Below are 20,741 nucleotides of genomic sequence, written 5' to 3'. Positions count from 1 at the left end.
CTTTTTGAGACAAGACCTCACTACTCACTGTGCAGTTCAGCCTGGTCTATGAAGTTGATCCCTAGCCTTCCCTGGCTTCTAACTTGTATTTTTCCTGTCTCAGCTTCCCATGGACCGGATTTGCAGGCAGGTGCCACTGTGTTATACAAAGCAAAACATTCTTAATGTTAACTTTGAAGGAAGATAGCGTGATCTCTTGTCCAGCAGATCTCTTTAATGAGAATGACATCAACTTGAACTTGATAATTTTCACTTTGCCAAATTGGCTGGGAATGTGAGTTGATTTATTATTTGTGTGCGGTATTCAAGAAGAAAAATATTACTGGAGAAGCTTGGAGTTCTCTGGTGTTAATTCGAAAATTTTTCAACAGCTGCAGGAAATCAACAACTTAATAAGAAACAGTGCTGATATCTAATCTATTGAGAGTGAGCACAACCCTAAGTTCCCACTCTAATAGAGAAAGAAGAACAAAATACTAACTCAAGCAGCATGACATAAGGCAAACACAGGCCTCCTCCTCCTTTTCAAGTTGGTTCAGAAAATCAGGGCTCAGTCCCAAGATGAGGTTTCTCACAACCATTGTCACTTAGATGTCAGGGGCTAAGTAGTACAAAACTTTCTTGCAGAGATTGAGATATTATTTAACCATAATTGACTTATGAGTCCAACAAGAAAGTCATACAATTACAAGTGTTTCATTTTCCTCCTCCTTCCTGAATTACAATCCACATTTCATGTGTAGCTGGGTCACTGGTTGAAGGAGCAGTAGATGTCTTCTGTGAACAAAGTACAAAGGAGTATTAGCCTGGACAGCCAAAGGAGAGAGACTAAATTAAGGAGAAAATTAGTCAGATTAGAATTTATCATCTCACAATAACAGAAGTAACCACAGGTTATAGGAGCTAGTAGGTAACTTTGCAAACCCAGAGAGAAAACGCAATGGCAGTACCATTACTTTATCTGAGCCTAAAATCATGTCTTGGTACTTTTTTTTTTAATGCTTAATGTTAATTGTTTAAGGTCAGAGTTTTACATGAACTTAATTTTAGTAAAAATAAATGCACAGCCTCTTGATGTTATCAGATATCACATGAAAATGCTTTAATCATTTAGAAAAGGTACAAGCATTTTTAATTACATATGACAATAAACACAATCATGTATGCAATATATATGTTTATATATGTATATGTGTGTGTATGTATTTCTCATGTACAGAATAGATAGTTTGCTGATGTAATGAGTTGTCAATGAATTGTTTTTTTGATGGAAATTTTATGTGGAGTTTTCCATATTTGTATTAAAGTATTCTAACCTTGGTATATAATCTATAAAAGTCTATTTTTATCTTCCCTATCTCAAAATATAAGTCATTCAGATATGTGCACGTTTATTACATGTCTTGGTACTTTTATCCTGAGCTATTTCTTCTCAAAAGTTTTTGGAAGTAAAGCTTTTTTATGAATTTTATTTTAAAATTTAGATTGAGAATTATATTACATTTAATGACATATATGTATCTCTGTGCATGTTCATTTTTGTTCAAGTGTGGATGTGCATATAATTATGTCCTTGTGTCTTGTTCTTCAGCACACCATCACCTTATTTCTTTTTTAAGACAGGTCTCTTCATTAGCCTATAACTAACCTATTTGCCTGGGCCAAGGACTGACTTTACTCCTCTTCCCCATTGCTGGGGTTACAAACGCATACTATCATGCCCAGCTTTCTTACATGGGTTCTAGGACACAAACTCAGGTCCCCTTGTGTGTGTGGCAAGCACTTTATTAGTCAAGCTACTTTTCCAGCTGTTTAATAACATATATTAATGTTCATACATCCCTTTGACCTCATGGCCAGTTAGGAGACAAAGATGATGGCAGCCATTTTGGAGAAAAATTCCCTGGAAGTGCTCTTAACTCCCTTTTCTTTGATTCTCTGATACATTATTCACATTCAGGGACTTATAATATTTTATTGGAATCATCCAATTTATTCTTGTCTCTTCTATTTAGTTGTGTTTCTTGAAAGTAGAAAATATATCCATCATTGTGTGCTTAGAATAAACCACACGTTAACGATGCAATAAAGCTTTAGCTAGTGAATGAAATATGTGGTTTAGTCATTGGAGAGGTGTAAACAGTGACATATTTTGCATATATTAGAATAATGCATACATTATTCTAAAAAAGAAATATCCAAAGTTTTGTGGAATAAGAATCTCTTTGAAAAATTCTTTTATGTGTTATAGTTAACATTTAAAACTGTGCTACAATTTTAAAAAATAGGTATAATTGTAAGCTGGGGAATTTGGCTTATTGGTAAGGCATCTGCGCACCATATGCAAGGCCTTGGGTTTGAGACACACACACACACACACACACACACACACATACACACACACACACAAAACCTCACACACACACACATACACACACAAAAAAAACCACACACACACACACACACACACACACACACACACACACACACATACACACACACAACCTTGCACACAGAGGCATAACCGACATTTGCATATGGGGCAATAACCAAGATTGCTTTGTGCAGTATAGCTTCCCCATCTTGGATCCGCTAAGAACCTCCTAAAATCTGCAGCTTCACCTGGGATCTCAGCCCTCGTTCACTGCAGTGCACACCAGGAACACCAAATCATTGTTAACCTGCTGCCTGCTTACTGTGCAGGTGCTGCAATGAACTCACTTACCATACGGTGAGTTAGCAATTTGTACATGTTTTTAAATAACCACAATTATCTGGCAAAATTATTATGGAATTAAATGGACATTTTAAATAGCCGAGCACCAATTTCTTCAAAGAAGCCTCTCTCTTCTGGTTTGCATTTACTTATTTGGTTTAAATGCTTCTTAACTTTGGACTCACTAATAATGGTCAGATGAAACTCTGGCAGATAAAATTTTGGCATTTAAGTAAGTAATTAAAGAAAAAAAAGGTGAAGAAAACAAAGCCCTCAACCACAGATGTGAGAAAAACTCATGTGTGCGTTTGCTGACTGGTAGAACTAGAATTTAGGAGTTGTGTGTTAAATTGCTGTCTAAGCATATTCCAACAGGAAGGAAATAATCATTTCCACTTTATTTTATAGTTATTTAAGAACTGCTGGAAAGGTTCACATGTTCAGCAGCGGAAGATGAATGGCAGCTGCCTGGTGGCTTGTCAGTGATTTTCCATCGTGCTGGTCTCTGAGTTGAGGGACTTTGTGTTCTGAAAAGTTAGTCTCCTTTCTTGTGTAACATTACTGAGTTTCTCATGCTTTACCTAAACCAGCCAGAAGAACAAAACAAAGCCCCCAAAAAACAACTGTAAGGAAAAACTTGCAAGGATCTTCAGTCTATAGATCCAGGCTCTACCTGTGAGTTTTGCCACACCCCCTAGAGATCCTTCTTATGATTATGTCAATTATTTAAAATGTCTGCCTTATTCTAATTGCTCAGGCAATGTGTGACAAGTGGAATATACATAGTCTTGATTGAGTATATATTGGCACAGCCATATCTGAATGGAATGGCAGAAGTCATAAAGCCAGCACAGCTGTTTGACAAAGATCCAGCAAAGCTGAGCCACATGATGATGTGCATTGTGTGCACATGTACTTTTTTGGTTTTCATCTCCACCTGTTACATACTTGGGGCACTTTTAATATTTGTACAACTTGAGGATGTTGGATTGATGGAAAATTCCTTATAAATCATTTATGCCTTCTCCCAGTAATGCTGCTTCTAAGCTTACCCAGGAAAGTCCTGAACATACTACCCCCCCACTTTGAGGGGGATATCCTTATCTACTTGAAGGTCTTCCTTATGCCTTGGAGGTTGTGACACATAAAGAAGAAGCCAGAGGTATCTTCATGGGGCTAGAGCCACTATAATGTCATATGACCAAGGAACAACAGAATGCTAAGATTAGACATATGGACAAATTCTATAAAGATATAAATGTGAACATTGATTGTATTATGCCAGAATTTAAATAATAACTACAGCAGTTTTAGACTGAGGATTTTTCCTGGGCACTCTGACCACTAAGAGTTAATAATACACTGCTTAGGACATGTCAAAATGCCCAGGGTGTTTGAAGATTTTGTTTTGGTCTAATGTCCTTGAAGCAACCAAAACAACCAGCCTGAGCACAGACTGTCATATGTCTCTAGATTCTCAAAAATTGGGTTTTGGGGTTAATGAGTAAGAATGATAACTCTGTTTATTAATGATGTTAAAACTTGAGGGAAAATGATTGGAAATGATAACTCTATTCTGTCATATTTTATTAATAATGACTAAAAGATGAGCAAAAGGAAGTGCAACACATGTCCAAAAACAAAAATGATATGATCTATGTTTTGGAACATCATGAATGTATCCCTCCTAACTAAATTCTGTATAAATAAAGAAACACTCTGGATGGTAGTCAGTCAGGCTGCAAGATTCTCCCAACCACCATGGCCTGGCTCACTTCCTTTTCCCGCCGACTCCTTATACCCTCTGCAGGACCCATCTACTTCTGGGGAATGGCTCCCGGCAATATATTATACTCTAAGTAGATCTCATTTTGAGGGCTATTTGGCCTGTGTAATAGTTCTTTGTTGATAGCTCTGCTGTCAGTTAATTGATTAGTTAATTTTCTTTGAAGGAGAATGGTTTTGGAGGAAAAGGGTAAAATTCTTCATAGAGTATGAAATTCTTTAATTTTATTTTTATTATATACATACACAAAAAGTACCTGTGCACACAATGAATGTGTATACTGCCCCAGACACAAACACACACACATACATACACATGCACACTCACTCACAATACAAGGGCAGGGAACATGGCCTAGTCAGTAAAGTGCATGAGGATTGGAGTTCAGATTCACTGAAGCCATGTGGGAGAAGCTGAGTTCCAGTGAGCACCTGTATCCTAGCACCAGGGCTGCTAGGTGGAGACAAGAGAGTGCTTGAGACTTCCGGTCAGGCGGTTTAGCCAAATAGGTGAGCTCCAAGTTCAGTGATAGACCTCAAGAAAAATAAAGTGAGCAACAACTGAGGGAGGTAATCATGTTGGCCTTTGGCCACCACCTGCATGTTCTCACATTTGCGTGGGCAGCTACACACACATGTGCACACACATGAACACTATACCCACTGAAATGTTTGTATTTATTTTCTCTATTCTTGTTTTCTCACTACATATATTTATACTTTACATAAATTAGAATATATTATACATGCATTCCTATGTACACATATATACATATTTGCATGTGTGTGCATGTAATAGATGATGCTACTTTCACAAATCAACTATCAAGCTTTCCCCATCTTCACTTTTTTGAGTCATAATCGAGATTATTTAAGAAGGAAACAAGTGTTAAGAGAGACTTTTGCTATGTCAGCCCTTGGCTGCTCATCTTTACATACCTTTCTTTAACGTGACTCCCCCAAAAGTCCTCATCTAAAAGAATTCAGAATTCTGTAATCTCTGACCTCTGCTCATCTGAATAGCTACTTCGTTTCTTCCAACTCTGCTTTTCTCTGACTCTAGAGCCTTTTGCAGACAGCTTCACGCTCCCATCTCCTTACCATAACCATCACTAGTAAAATAAGCTCACATGCTTCAGCTCTGAACACCAGAGTGATAAAAAGTGTCTTTTCCCGGGTCACAAGCTCATTGTCTGGACCTCCCCAGGGTTCCACTGGACAGTGCTGTGGGAGACCAAGTTCCCTTGAGAAAAAATGTGTTTAAAGAGTAGAGATGAGAGAAGTGCTGAGAAAAAGCATGGTCCCACACACCATGCTGGAAAAAAATGCTTTGACATTTCAAAGGGGGAAAAAAAACCTCTTCAAATATTTATAACCAAAAGACAAAATGATCATCCTATCTTAGGGAGTGTCCCAGAAATGTATGATGGGTTTTAAGTACCGTAGCCATTGATATTTTACTACCATGGCTTATATTTTATCCCCTCAAAGTGATGCTTCCCCACAAACCACAACTGGCAAAGCCTAAGCAAAATCACTAAAGCCAAAAGAACTGGTGTAACTCTTGATCTTACTGACCTGGCCACTTGACGTCCTAAATCCAGGCTATCCCCCAAATAAAGAGAAAATCCAACTTTTTGTGGAAGCTGATGCAAGGTTTAGGCCACATCACTGTGGCCACAAATCGATGTTTTAATTTTAAAAAGAAAAATCTAGTTTCTCTGGAGTAACTCTAAATTCCGCTTTGAACAGGTTCATGTTCCTGCCTTTGCCAACACCTGCTATTGCAATTCCTGTTTACTTACACAACTCTATAATCAGCTTTTCTAAAAATAGTGCATGTTATTCTCCAAGAAAACAATTCACAAACAAATGCATATAAAGCACTAGAGGTAATCTATATATTTTAAATTTTATCAGATTTAAAATGTTTTAATTATATGAATATATGTGTATCTGTGGATGGGTAGGTGTATGAGAGCATTGGTGCCTGTGGTAGCCAGAAAAGGGTGTTGGGGTTCCTGAGGCTAGAGTTATAGATGACTATAAGGTACCTTATGTGAGTGATAGAAACCAAATGAAGGTCCTTGGCAAGAGCAGAAAGTACTCCAAACCACTAAGCCATTTCTCCAGCCCCTACTTTATTTACGTATGTATTTATTTAGTATGCGTGCATGTATGTACCTGTGAGCTTCAACGTACATGTGAAAGTCAGAGGACAGCTTTTGAAATTGTTTTTTTTTTCTACCAAGTCTGGCCCAGGGATCAAACTCAAGTCATCAGGCTTGGCAGCACGCACCTTAACCTGACACAACCATATAATTGTATTTATTATGGCCTCTGGATTCTTGCAATCCTAACATATCTTCAAATATCATAATAAAAACAAGAGCAAAAGTGATTACATTTGATCAGAACACAGCGGTTGCAGGAGAGACAGGGGAGCCAAGCCTAGACACAGAGATTCTGTCAGGACAGTGGGATCCACTTTGGAGGGAGCATAACCTAAATTCATAATGGGTATTACACCAAGCATGAACCTAATGGAGACTATGGGCTGTGGGGGATAACAGTGTGTGAAAATGGGCTTTGTAACAAATGTACTGTGGTGGGGGTGCTGGTTGAAGGTTGTACATGTGTAAATTTCCTGCTCAGGTTTGCTATTAAAGTGTTCTGAAAGTCTATCCAAACTGTGATGGTTTGGATGATGAATGTCCCACATAGGTTGATGTCTTTGAATACTTAGTTCCCAGTTGGTGGTGCTGTGTAGGGCTGTTGTGGAACTTTCAGGATATGGAGACTTGACGGAGGAAGTACATCACAGGGGGCAGGGCTCTGAGGGTTTAGAGCCTCACCCCACTTCCAGTTTATTCACTTTCTGCTTCCTCTGTGTGTGTGTGTGTGTGTGTGTGTGTGTGTGTGTGTGTGTGTGTGTGTGTAAAAGACGTGATGTCTCAGCTTCCTGCTCCTGCTGGCGTGCCTTCCCGGCCATTATGAACTACGGAACTTTTAGTTCTAGCTTTTTCTAGCCAAAATAAACGTTCTTACTTAAGTCGCCTCTGGTCATGGTATTTTTATCACAGCAACAGAAAAGTAACCGATACAAAATCCAAATTAAATAAAACAATTCCATAAAATCCCTACTTCAGAGGCAGACTCTTGAAATGTTCACTTTTAGGACAGAAAAGAAGAGATAGGCACACCACAGATCACTGGGGACTCCAGAGACAGGTATATTAGCAGGCAGAGCTGGGTACTGGGCTAGGTCCACACGCCCAGATGAGAAGTGATGCCTCCTGTGCTGTCTCCTGAGAGAATGTTCGGGAACATTCCTGAGCAACCATCAATACATTCATCTTGACTTAGAAGAAAAGAGAGTCGGGACTCAGGAGGGAAGCAGAAGCAGCCAAGCTGAACGACCTCAGTGGGAAAGAAAGCACCACTATGGAAGCACGGACCATCCATCAGCAACCACACATGCTGCGGGCTCTGTAAGCAGAAGCCGATGAGGTAAAAAGCTTTCATGTTGACATATGCAGGGCTGCTCTAGTGGACACGTAGTTTTGGTACCAACACATCCCTCCATCCTGGTCTTGTGCTTATTACCCAGTGCCCTCTTCTATTTCTTAGTAGTGTTGCGTGAAAATGACTGGCTTATATGAGAAATAATGCAGAGGGGTGTGGGAGACCTTCTCCCACTTTTTCCCCCAGGGAGAAGTGAAAGATATTTAGAAAGAAATATAGAGGAGAGAGACAGACAGAAACATAAGATAACCTTGGGAGGGCCTGGGTCAAAACCCACCAGCCCTTCTGTCTCTTCTAAAGGGCTATTTATAGAAATGCCAAGGGGTGGAGCAAAAGACCTCCCCCTAGCACAGCCAATTGCAGACCCTTCCAAACACTGGGTAACCACGCACATGGTCAATCCATCCCTTTATGCAGCCCTGCTGTATAAAGCAAGCTCAGATCTCACTAGGAAACCTCTGTGGACCCCAACAGAGGGGAAGTCTGTCCCCAAGTCATCATGTCATTGGGTTTCTATGCCCTGCTTCTTCTGATGTCTATTTTGTTGAGTGTGGAGCTCTGTAGCTATCAGTCCCCTCTTTTTCTGTCATCCTCTGTGATCTGCATTTTGGGACAATTTTCTATTTTCAACCTGCTTTTTCTAGCTTTTTTTTTCTCCATAAGAATTCTTTACAATTTCTGGTCCACCAATTGTCTCGTTTATTTATATTTTTCATATTCATTATAAATTTGTTGTTACAAGTCTGGTGATTTAGAATGGGCTGGAAGGATGCATTTATATTGGAAGGGAAATCATCCACTTCAGATTGAGATAGCAAGAAACAAGGCAAACAAACACTGATTTCTTTCTCTTTTCCATTCTCTGTTCCCACAAAACTCATGGCCTTCTAGTAAATTTGGTAAATTATGGGCATGCTGTACCATAGTCATTCCTGAGTTAGCAAAGAGGCATTTCTCAAAGTACATTTCTCTTTCTGCACTGTGAACAGCCCAGGCTCTGCTTCTGTACCTAGTTTAGATTCTGCCTTGCATGTGGCTTCCTCACAGCAAGCTTCACTGGGGAGCTCTTTGGGTAGGATGCAAGCTTGCACAATTCTTATTTTCCTTCTCTTTATTCTCTGAAGATTCTGTGTAAAGACTTTACTGAGTAATTACACTGTTTACAGGGTAACAGTGGACACACTGTGAGGCTCCATTATTCTCCTGCTCAATTAAAAACCCTGAGTATGCTGGGAAGAGCATCTCAGGGGCATCCCAGGTTAGGGTGGTGAAAATTGGTTTCATCACATGTCAAAGTCTCTACAATAAGCAAAAAAGAGAAATTGCTTTTTGTTTTAATTGCCTTTTCAAGGGTGGTTTATGTAAGAGCCCAGGTGTTTTGTTTTTCTCCCAGCATTTATCAAAAATTTTTAGTTCTTTAGACCTGGGCTTTCCCCCTCCTGATTTGTAATAGCCACAAAATAAAGTATACGTGGTTTCTTATGGCATCAACTCCAAGCTCCCAAACAAGAAATACAAAGCAAAGGGTGCAATGAAAATTTTCTTTCATTTACCTCTAATATTGATCCTGTTTGTGGCACTTCAGGTTTCGGTTTTGACTTTGAAAGTATCATTTGGCAAATTAACTAAATTGTAAAATATTTCTTATTGGAGTAAATGTTTGGCAAAAATTTGCATGGATATAGCCAGTGTAGATTTGAGGAAAAAGGAGAGAAAAGCTCCTAGAATATGGCTCAAAGAATGGTTCCAAAAGCAACCAGAAAATTGATCAAAGCTATTACAAGTAGATATGGCCAACGGATTTCTAATATGTCAGCTCATGGATGTGGGCTATCCTGGGGAAACACAAAGACTATTAAATTAGTAGAGTCTCTGGATAAAGAGCTAGCATCTAGTGCTTTGTTTTGATCTAGAATGTTTTATTCGAGTACAGAAAAAAATCTTGTGTGAAGCCTGAATATTTCAAATATTTAAGTCATATAATAATTGATGAGAATCAAGACATGTATAAGGATCTCTAATAATCATTATTCCAAGTGTACTATCTCCAAGGGGTGGAACAAAAAACACTGCAATAAATCTGATGTTCTGTTTGTCATTAAGAGACCGTCCCCTCTCACAAACCCTTCCAGAACACTCTTACCCAGATGTTCTCTCCTGAGAAGCTGTCTTTTAAAGGACTGTATTTCTTTCGCTATGAGTCATCTTTCTCAGTCTCTGAAGTTTTCTGTGCTCAAAACAAGAGCTTTCCCCCACCCCAGAAACCATCATGCAAGCCTCCTTAAATTTGAACACAATTCTTTGAGTACTGCCATTGAGTATTGTATATATTTTGAGCTTTGGTAGAAGACAGAAGTAGACTGCCCACTACAGAAATCAAATATTCCTTCTTACACTCCCCTGGGAACCTGGGTCAGGCAGAGATACTCACCTCTGATGTTCTTGCTTGAGCCTTTGGACCTAGGGAAAGCATTCAAAGATAAATGGAAAGAAGAGACAACTTCTTTGCAGCAATATTGGCCAACCATACTGAGAATTTGATGGCTGCATCTGGTTCTTCTGTCATCCACTTTTTTGTGGTAGTGGTAGTAACATTGTGACCCTCAGACTGTCTGTGAGGACAGCTGTACTCTGCTACCTCACTTCTGGTTTCCAAGACGGATTCTTCAGCTTTTCTAGAATTTCTGTGAACTCCCCAATTACCTTTATAGTAGACCCCTTAACATCAGCTAGATGTGACTTCTATGATTTCCATAAAGATGTTTAAAGCATCTACAAAGCAGTCCCAGGAGGCATTGGGTTGGGAGTAGCAATCCTCTTGAGTTGCTGTTGGTGGCACAAAAGTATGTATGTGAAAATTCATGGGTCATTATATGGATGTACTGGCTCATCTCATCAGAAAGCTGGAAGAGAGAAAAGATATCAACTATAACTGGGTAAATTAGTTTGATCCAGGTCCTTGTTCTAGGAATAGCACTATATTGATTAAAAGCCAGTTAGGGAGGCAGAGAGGCCATGCACCCACTGATCCTTGCTTGTGTCTATCTCCCAGCAGGAACTGCTCAGTTTAAACACTCCTATGCCTTTCTCTTTGATGTGGGTACATTTTCACACTGCATACTGCTCCAGTTTGTTCTCTGTGGAATGAGGACCTTGTCTTGCCTTGTTCCATGTCTGCATTGGGCATATGCTCTGTGGTGCTTGCCCATCACAACCCTACCTTTAATTTCCAGTACTAATGCAACCTGTTTTATAAGTGTTTCTTTCCCTGGTCTCAAAGTGCCCTTGAACCACATGGAAAACATGGTTGAGTAATAATGGCTCCCTGGGTAGGTAGAGCAGACGTAAGGATTGAGTTTGACTCCTTGCAGGTCCCCCCAGTGTCTTTTCACTTTGAAGAGAGATTACATTCCAGACACTCCGGGCATGCAAGGCCTTCTTCAGCTGCTGCCTGGCCCATGTGGAAGCTGAGGAAGGGTTCAGCTCTCATGCCCCTCAACTTCTATACTTTCTCAGCTGTCATGGATGTGCCCCATGCACCCACAGGTTTGTAGACAGGACTATTAGTCACTTTTGTTCTAAGGCTGTAATATCTGACAGGAACAATTTCAGGGAGGAAGTGTTTGTTTTGGCTCATGAGTTTTGGAGGAGAGTTCAGTCCATCATGGGGAAGGCATGAGGGGAGAGAAAGTCTTTACCAGACTCTACTTACATATGTGGGCAGAAAACAATCTAGGACCAGGCTCAGGAATCACCTTTAAAGGCCCTCCTTTGGTGACATGCTTCCTGCTGGGTAGACCACACTTCTTAAAGGCGCTACCCAGGCTTCAAAATATCTCTGTAAGCTGGGGACCAAGTGCTCAAAATATGAACCTATGGAGGCCATTTCAGAGTCAAACATAACCAAAGTTTTCTGCGAAAAGATTAGTTTCTCTGTTTTTCTATGACATTTCAATGTCTAGACTATCTCTATTAAATTTCCACCTATTCTGCTCACTGGCCTGCTGAGTCCTCTACCTCCAGTGGCTGAGCTTTGGGTCTTTGCAGCCAGCTCCAAACTGAGTGTAAGTCTCTTTCCCCAGGTAAGGCTCACAGAAGGTTCTGCAGGTTCCTTTGGGGGGGGGGGCAGTGATGAGAATACTTCAGACAGGAATACCAGGCACCTGACATTGTTCAACCACAGAAACAATTTTATCAAGAAAATGGTGACAATTAGATATCTTTTTCAGGTCTTTCCATCACCACCTCAGGATGGTCCTTTTTTATTCGTTTAAACAATTTTATCTAGTTTTGCACTGGGTCTGTGTGAAGGAAATTATCTGAACTCACACTGTTTTTACCTGAAGCTGTCCTCATGACTGTTCTGGGAAGCAAGACAAATGGATTTAAGGTTCTCATGTGCAAGCATTTCTATTCTTTTTTCAATAGAAAAAAATTAGTTTTTCTTGATATAATGCCAGCATTATAGAGTTATTTTCTTACCTATCTACAAAGAGTATTTTTCATTTCCTTTCTGGTTTGTGGGATATTCCTCACAGATGCATCCTTCTGTCCCAGGGGTCTTCAGCAGCTGTAGTACAAATGCTCATTGATTGTGAAATGTGGCTGGACAGATGAAATTAATTCCTCAGAGATACAGCTGTAGCCACTTCTGATGGTGAAAAATTGTCTTTTAAAGCCATTTGTGGAAATGAAAATGGAATAATAACTTTCCATGTGCCTAGTTTTTACTCCTCATTTTCCTCCTCTCATTATGTGTTTCCCACATATCATTGTTTTATTTTTTTCTGTTCTTTTACTTTTGTCCAAATAGAATAGTGATGTTTTTATTATTTAATATAAAGGTAGATTATCTTCATTATTGCAATACAAGAAGGCACAAATAAAAAAATGAGAATGTTAGGGAATTGAGACTATGGCTTAGTTAGTAAAAGTCTGCCATACAAACAAGGATTTGCGTTTAGATTCCTCTTACCCAATTAAAAAACCTGGTGTGGTTGTGTGCATCTGTAGCCCTGCAGTGCTGGGAAGCAGGGCTCATTGGCCGCCAGCCCTAGCTGAGTCAATTAGCTCTAGGATAAATAACAGAACACGTCTCAAAAAAATAAGCCAAGAATGATCAAAGAAGAACCCCAGACCTCAACCTCTGCCATCAACAGGCACTCACAAATGTACATACCTACATGAAGACATACCTACTTCACACATGTGGACACATACATGAAACAGACACACAGACATACAAACCAGAATGTTACCCTATAATTCTGTAGGGTTTTTTTCTTAAAAATACTTGCATGCTTAATCTGATACAGGTTTTTAATATACGGCAACAAACAGCTACTAAATAACTCCCATGCTTTCTGCACTCGTTCTTGCAAACATCTTAAGAGAGCAAGCAATTAGGAAAAAGCAACAGAACAAAACAAAACAAAAAAATGACCTCAATTTCTCAGTCATCTAAAAACCCAGGTCCTTCTAAACGATAAAACTACTCTTGCCGGGCGGTGGTGGCGGCGCACGCCTTTAGTCCCAGCACTCGGGAGGCAGAGCCAGGCGGATCTCTGTGAGTTCAAGGCCAGCCTGGGCTACCAAGTGAGTTCCAGGAAAGGCGCAAAGCTACACAGAGAAACCCTGTCTCGAAAAAACCAAAAAAAAAAAAAAAAAAAAAAACTACTCTTGTCCTGCTATTGATATTATGGAAAATGTGTAATAAAACATGCACACATTTGAGATAACTTAGTCTATCATTTTAATAACGTGGGACCTGTGGTGGTTTCAATGAGAATGGCCTGCATAGGCTCATATATTTGAATACTTGGTTCCCACTTGGTGGAACTGTTTGGGAAGGATCAAGAAGTTTGGCCTTATTGGAGGAGGTGTGTCACTGGGGGTGGGCTTTGGGGTTTCAGAAGACTCATGCCATTCCCAGTGTGCTCTCTGCTTCCTTTTTGTGGGTCTAAATGTGAGTTCTCAGCTGCTTCTCCAGTGTCATGCCTGCTGCCATGCTCCCTGCCATGATGGTGATGGACGTCTATCCCTATGGAACTGTAACCCAAATAAACCTTTCCTCTGTAAGTTGCCTTATCATGGTGTTTTTTATCACAACAACTGAAAAGTAACTAAGACAGGTCCCAGTGGAGGGGGACAACAGAGTTCCAGCACCCACTGAGATATTTTAATATGTTAACATAAGTAGGTGCCCTGAGATAAAGTTGGTAATAGAACTTAATACTATTTGTTTGGTTGGAGCCTGTCGGATGCTTGGTTGGAGCCTCTAGCTCACCCCTGTACAACCCAGAAAGGCCCACTCCTATCTCTTTCTCTCTCTCCAAACCCCGCTATACTAATATATCCACAGGAGTCTGCTTAAGGGGTAAAAGGGACTGTACCATCCAGCCCACTAGCAAGAGAAGAGAGCAGTGTATATGCATGTCAGGTCTTTTTTTTTTTTTTTTTTTTTTTTTGGTTTTTCGAGACAGGGTTTCTCTGTGTAGCTTTGCGCCTTTCCTGGAACTCGCTTTGGAGACCAGGCTGGCCTCGAACTCACAGAGATCCGCCTGGCTCTGCCTCCCGAGTGCTGGGATTAAAGGCGTGCGCCACTACTGCCCGGCACATGTCAGGTCTTAATAGCAGCTCCGAGCCATGCCCTAGGGGCAGGTACTTCAAGGTCATAGACAGAACAGCTATCCACTACAGCCCGCCCCCTCAGAGAGTCTCCAAACAAAGGAAAGGCGCCAAAAGTCCAGTTTAGCATTCTTGATGGCTAGGCTATTGCAGCTTCCTCCCCTGAAGTTGTCAGCCACACAAGTCCCCGCCTAAATGCTCAGCTTTTGACCGTACGTGGGCACAAACCCAGCTTATGGTGAGCAAGCACACCATCACCCTTCACCTACAACCAATCAAATCTCCCTGCTTTAGTTCAGGGGACAACTTCCTTGGCCTTGATCTCAGGAACCTGAGAACCTGCCCAGGAGTTGCTTTGCTCAATACACCTGTTGCTATACTGTTTCAGTTTGGCTTAATCTGGCTTACTGCATCAGTGGAGAAACTCATTATTGGGAGGCAGAAAACCTATTACCATTAAAGTTCTAGATCCAACATGCATGTATTGGTGGGGCTGAGAGTACATATCTTTGCCTTCTCAAGAGACTTATTAAATTATTATTAGCTCTATAGTTTGGCAATTATTTCAGCCAAAATTAAGGGAACAGTATAAGATGAAGCCTTTGCCAATTTCTTGTCCTGAAGCTTCTGGAGTCTACACTGAGTTGTCATGATGAATAGTTAAGGTCAGCTGTCAGCTTGACACAGACCTTGAGACACTTGAGAAGAGGGGAAATTCAACTGGAGAATTTTCTAGATCAGATTGGCCTTTGGCAAAGTCTGTGAGGAATTTTCTTAATTTCTAATTAATGAAGGAGGGCCCAGACCTTTGTGGGTAGTACCATTCCTAGACAGGTAGGTGGGCCTGGGCTATATAAGAAGGGGTAGGGGCCAAGCCAGCTGCTTTAGTTTCAACCTCCAAGTTCCTGCATTGAGTTCCTGTATTGGCTTCAGCTGGAAGATGAAATAAACCCGTTTCTTCCCAAGTTTATTTTTGTCAACTTTTTCTCACAGCCACAGAAAACAGACTAGGGCATAAATTGGTACTGGAGAATAGGGTCTTGCTATGATAGAGCTTGTCATGTTCTTTGGGGGAGGATTGTAGAGTTTTGGGCTAGAAAAGCCACAGAGTGCTCAGAGCTTAATGGGCTCTTCTGTGGGAAGTCAGAGGATCAAAATCCTGAGAGAAATGAGGATTCTAAGGCCTGACTTGTGAAGTTTCAGAGGAAAGTTTGGGCATCCCTCCCTAAAAGGCTCTATCAAGGCTGTTTGTGTGATATATTTAAAATAACAATCTTTAGAAGTGAAACCTTCTATGTCTTAACTGGGATAAAGGATGCTGATCAGCTGGGGTTGAAAATTCAGCTGATCAGTAAGAGATCAGTGGTCAGTAAGAGACAAGCATCATTGAGGTGCAATCTTCTGAGAAGTATTTCTACAGGGTCAACACACAGAAACTGTGGTCCAGAGGGGGCCAAAGCTGGACCTTGAGCTGGCACCTGAACTTTGCAATGTTTAATTGTCTCCTACATGGTACCTGTTTTAAAGGCATGAAAGGGTCATGGAGAGCAGCTGAGCTTTGGTACTGTGTAGCAAGTTAGAAGAGAGGCCAGGAGAGGCCACTGATGAAGGTACTGTCTCAGTCGCAACGAAGACCCTAGGATTGAGGGGTCATGAGGGGAAGTTGATGTTTGGCATCCTGAAAGGCCAAGATAAGCCTCTGTTGGAAGCTCAGCCTCAGTTGTGTGGAAACCATAGGATATTTGAGATGCCAGGATCATGGGATGACCACCAAGGACAGCAGCAGGTGTGGTGTGAAGCTGCCCTGAACCTTAGAGACACACTGTGTGTGTTGTAGATGGCAGAGCTAGAGAATTGGGACTTTCTGAGTCCATTAGAGGCCAGAAGATCACAAGCAAGTCCAAGGTATAGGACATTGACCTGCTTATAGTATTGGATTTTGGTTTTGCTTTAATTCTACAGTTCTTATGTTCTAGTTCTTTATTTTTTGAATAAAAAATATGTAACTTGTTTTTTATTCTACAGAAGCCCACAGTTAAGAGATTTTGGAATTTTAAAGGGAACTTGTTCTTTTAAACAATTGTAATGTTTTGCAGAAAAATGAATGAAACTTGAAAAGATCATATTGAATGAAGTAACCCAGAGCCAGAAAGACAAACAACATGTATTCTTTCTTATCACAGGCTCCTAACTCCAAATCTTCAGATGTGAGTACATATCCTGGAGTAACTGCAGAAACCAGAAAAATACAATGTAACATTATTATCTACCTATATTCAATTTCAGTCGCTGATATCTACCCAGTTCTTGGGAAAAAAATCAATGTCAGATATCATGCATTTTATTTCCATATATGCAAATTTACCAGTAAGGTGGACTGTATAATATAAAATATTTCTCAGCTTGCAAATTCTGCAAATGATTTATGAATTCTTTTGGATCATACATCAAAATACAAAGAGAAACAAGAAAATAAGTGTTTGACATTATGAGAAAATGAAATGTAGGCCTGCAATAATCTTTAGATGCATGCTACCCAGTAATGTACTATATTATCTGACAAACTAATCTGTTCCTCCTCTAAATTAAACCCTTCTATAGCCCTGATTTTCCCTGCAGGCTGAAGCAGCATCCCTCTCAGTAGGGAAGCTGAGACCAACGAATCTTCATGTAATCTGAATATAATCTCTTTGGCTTTGAGGACACACAGCAAGAAATATGAAGTTTCTCCCAAAGCCTGAGACAATGTTGGTCCTAAGAATGGATGGTTAGGACCTTTGGTCACATTATGCCAGCAAGAAATCCTATGTGTTCTTTCACAAATTGCATGTGCATGTATATGTGCTTATATTCATGTATATACATGTGCATGCATGTATTTGAGTGTGCACATGCATGAGTGTGTATGTGTGTGTGTGCATACATGTGCACACTATCGCTGTGAGGGTTTCTAAAGCTCAGAACCTGAAATAAACACTTTCTTTGACTCTAAGTAGACTATTATTAGTTTCAGATCTTAGAATCCAAACACAAGAACTTTTGCAGTCACTCAGTTGAGAATGCTTGGACTACAGATGAGAATTCCTGCATCTTCAGGACTGGCTTGTTTTAGCTTTTATCATTGAGTAAACAAACAGTGCATCTCAAATCTATCACTTAGGTTATGGACTAAATAATACAGTTGAGATAATGACCCTTATAGGATGAACAAGACCATGGCAAAGTGTTTAACAGTGAGAAACAAGAGTTCTGTCTTACTTTATGTCTTTCAGTAAAACAGTGACACCCCCCCCACCCCCCGCAAGACAATCTTGTATGGTTAAATCCACTTTGCACACATCCAACAAACACCATGCAGATCAGTGAGCAGAGAGGGACAATGTATCACACCCCCTGCCTCCAGCATAACTAGAAAACAGAAATAATACTGATGCCAGTTTTCATAATTAGGTAAACAAGTATTGCGGCAGGGTCCTGTGCTGTTGTTCCCTTTGGGGGAGGGGGCCAAGTAGGTGCAGAGTCAACAACACAGATTCTGGGAGAATGTTGAAACAAACTCAGTTTATTCAGGAAGAGGCAAGCCTTATATACCCTCTACCCTGCCTCGGGGGAAGGTCTGATGAATACTCATCTACTGGTGTGACATGGCTGCCTCTCATTGGTCCAGGTCATCTCCAGATCATGTTTCAACTGCTGTTGTTAAGGCCCTTAGGCAGACCCAGGTTGCTCTCAGAAAGTATCGTTTTTACTGGCTTGGGCCAGCTGGCCCTCAAGCCTGTTAGGAATGAGTCATCCCACAGAAGGGCTCTTTGCCTATCCCATGATTTTGGTGAAGCTACTGATCTTTGACTATTGATTTGTAGGTTGGAAATATGTAGATGTAACCAACCGTCTTTTTAAATAAGAAACACAGAACCAATGCAAAGAAGAAAGCCAAGAGGTCAGAGCTAAGAGCTAAAACCTTACCCTTCCTCCTGTGGTGATCCTACCTCTCCGAACCAGAGCTACTTTCTGTGTTAAAGTCTTTATATATAGTTTCGGTTCTGCCTTCTCATTGGTTGTAAACCCAACCACGTGACTGCCTCGTCACGGCCTGTCTGTAAAGGCCTCCAGGTTTTCTATGATTGGTATTGAGATTAAAGGCATGTGTATCCAATACTGGCTGTATCCCTGAACACAGAAGAGACTTACCTAGCTCTGCCTACCAAGTGCTGGGATTACAAGTGTACGCCACCACCGCCCGGCTTTCCTATGGCTTGCTAATAGCTCTGACCCTGGGCAACTTTATTAACATACAAATAACATTTTAATACAAATAAAATATCACCATAGAAATATGCCTCCTCCCCAAAGTCTGAGGCTAGTGCTGGGCTCAGAGTAGAGCTGCGGAGTGCAGCAAATGACCATGAAGACTGGACAGTGGGATGCTCAGCAGGAGGGAGGAGCAGGAGGGAGATGCAGCACTACAGCTGCAGATGTTGCCAACAGGAGTCGCAAAGGTTTTCTAGATCCAGTAGATCTAACAGAGCAGGTGACAAGGGAGTGACGATACCACCGAGCAGTAGTCACAGAAAGCAGTACAGGGAAGTGTTCAGGCCAGCACAGTCCAGAGCAGAGGCATGTGGGATTGGATGGCAAGGCTGATAGCAACCTATGATGACAGTATAGACTATTCAGCCTAAGGCATTACACAAGATGGTAGTTTCAGTGGACACAGGGCACTCAGCTCAGTTTCTTTTTTTTTTTTCTGAGACATTGTTTCACACCACAGCTTTGGCTGGCCTAGAACACGTGGCAATCTCCTTCTTTAGTCTCCTGAGTATTTGGATTGTAGGCATGAGTTACTATGCCTAGCAGTCAGTTTCTTAATATATTAAGGCAATAAAACAATATACCAGGCCATAGAAAATTTGATTGAAAATTAAAGTAGCATGTGCATCAGTATTCTGAAAGCATTTTCTTAAATGTAACTAAGTGTTCTAGGCTGTACCTATATATGCAAAAACACACCAAATCCCGGAAATCAGAAGTAAAATTTATCTCCATTTTTATTTCCCCCACCACGAGCAGCCTTTCTTTACTCCTTGGTGTTGGTGCTTCCAAAATTCAGTTTAAGATTTTAACTTTTAATCTTAATGTATTATGTCACATCTCAGTTCTGTTATGAGCACAGATTATCATAAGATTTAAAGTTATTTTCTTCCCAGGGTCTTACTTTCTGAGACATGGCTCTTACTCTTCACTAGCTTGAAGAATGCTTGGGATAAAGGTCACACATCTTCTACTGGTAACTTGTAAACCATCATCAGAGAGTGAAGGAAAGACACACCAGCTAAGGCAGATGTAAACCAACTACAAGCATCACTGTGGTCAGTTGTTACTGTTTTTAATTAAGACTAAGAATTCTTTTTTTTGGTTTTTCGAGACAGGGTTTCTCTGTGTAGCTTTGCGCCTCTCCTGGAACTCACTTGGTAGCCCAGGCTGGCCTCGAACTCACAGAGATCCGCCTGGCTCTGCCTCCCGAGTGCTGGGACTAAAGGCGTGCGCCACCACCGCCCGGCAAGACTAAGAATTCTTAACAGATCTATTCTCTTACTCTCTGGGTATGTCCATGTTGTGTGTGAATGTGTGTGTGTATGTATGTGCATACACACTTGGAAGCCAGAGAACCTTAGGCACTGTTCCCAGGACATCCACATTTTTGTTTTGTATTTCAGTCTCTCCAGGCTGGATTCTGCCAAGTAGGACTGGGCTGGCTGGCCAGTGAGCCCCAGAGACTTTCCTTTTCCTGCTTTCCTATGAAAATCTGCAGCGCTAGGGTTACAAATGGGTGTCACCACATTCTTAATGTTTTTTTTTTTGTGTGTGTGTGAATTATATGGATTAAACTCGGGGCAAGCACTTTACTGACTGGTGATTTTGCCCATTATCAAAACTTAAAGTGCAGGATAGAGTGATAGAGATCAATGCTGCACAGCTGAGCCTTTTCATTTGTTTAACTGAAACTCCTCATTTCCCTACTCCCAGACCCTGGAAATCAGCATTTTACCTTTTGTTTCTAAAACTTTGACTATTTGATAGACCTCAC

This window comes from Peromyscus californicus, unplaced genomic scaffold, assembly GCF_007827085.1.
Source record: "Peromyscus californicus insignis strain IS unplaced genomic scaffold, ASM782708v3 Scaffold_3__1_contigs__length_106647218, whole genome shotgun sequence".
In the NCBI taxonomy this organism is placed as follows: domain Eukaryota; kingdom Metazoa; phylum Chordata; class Mammalia; order Rodentia; family Cricetidae; genus Peromyscus; species Peromyscus californicus.
The sequence above is the reverse complement of the archived record's forward strand: the minus strand, read 5'-3'. Positions refer to the sequence as shown.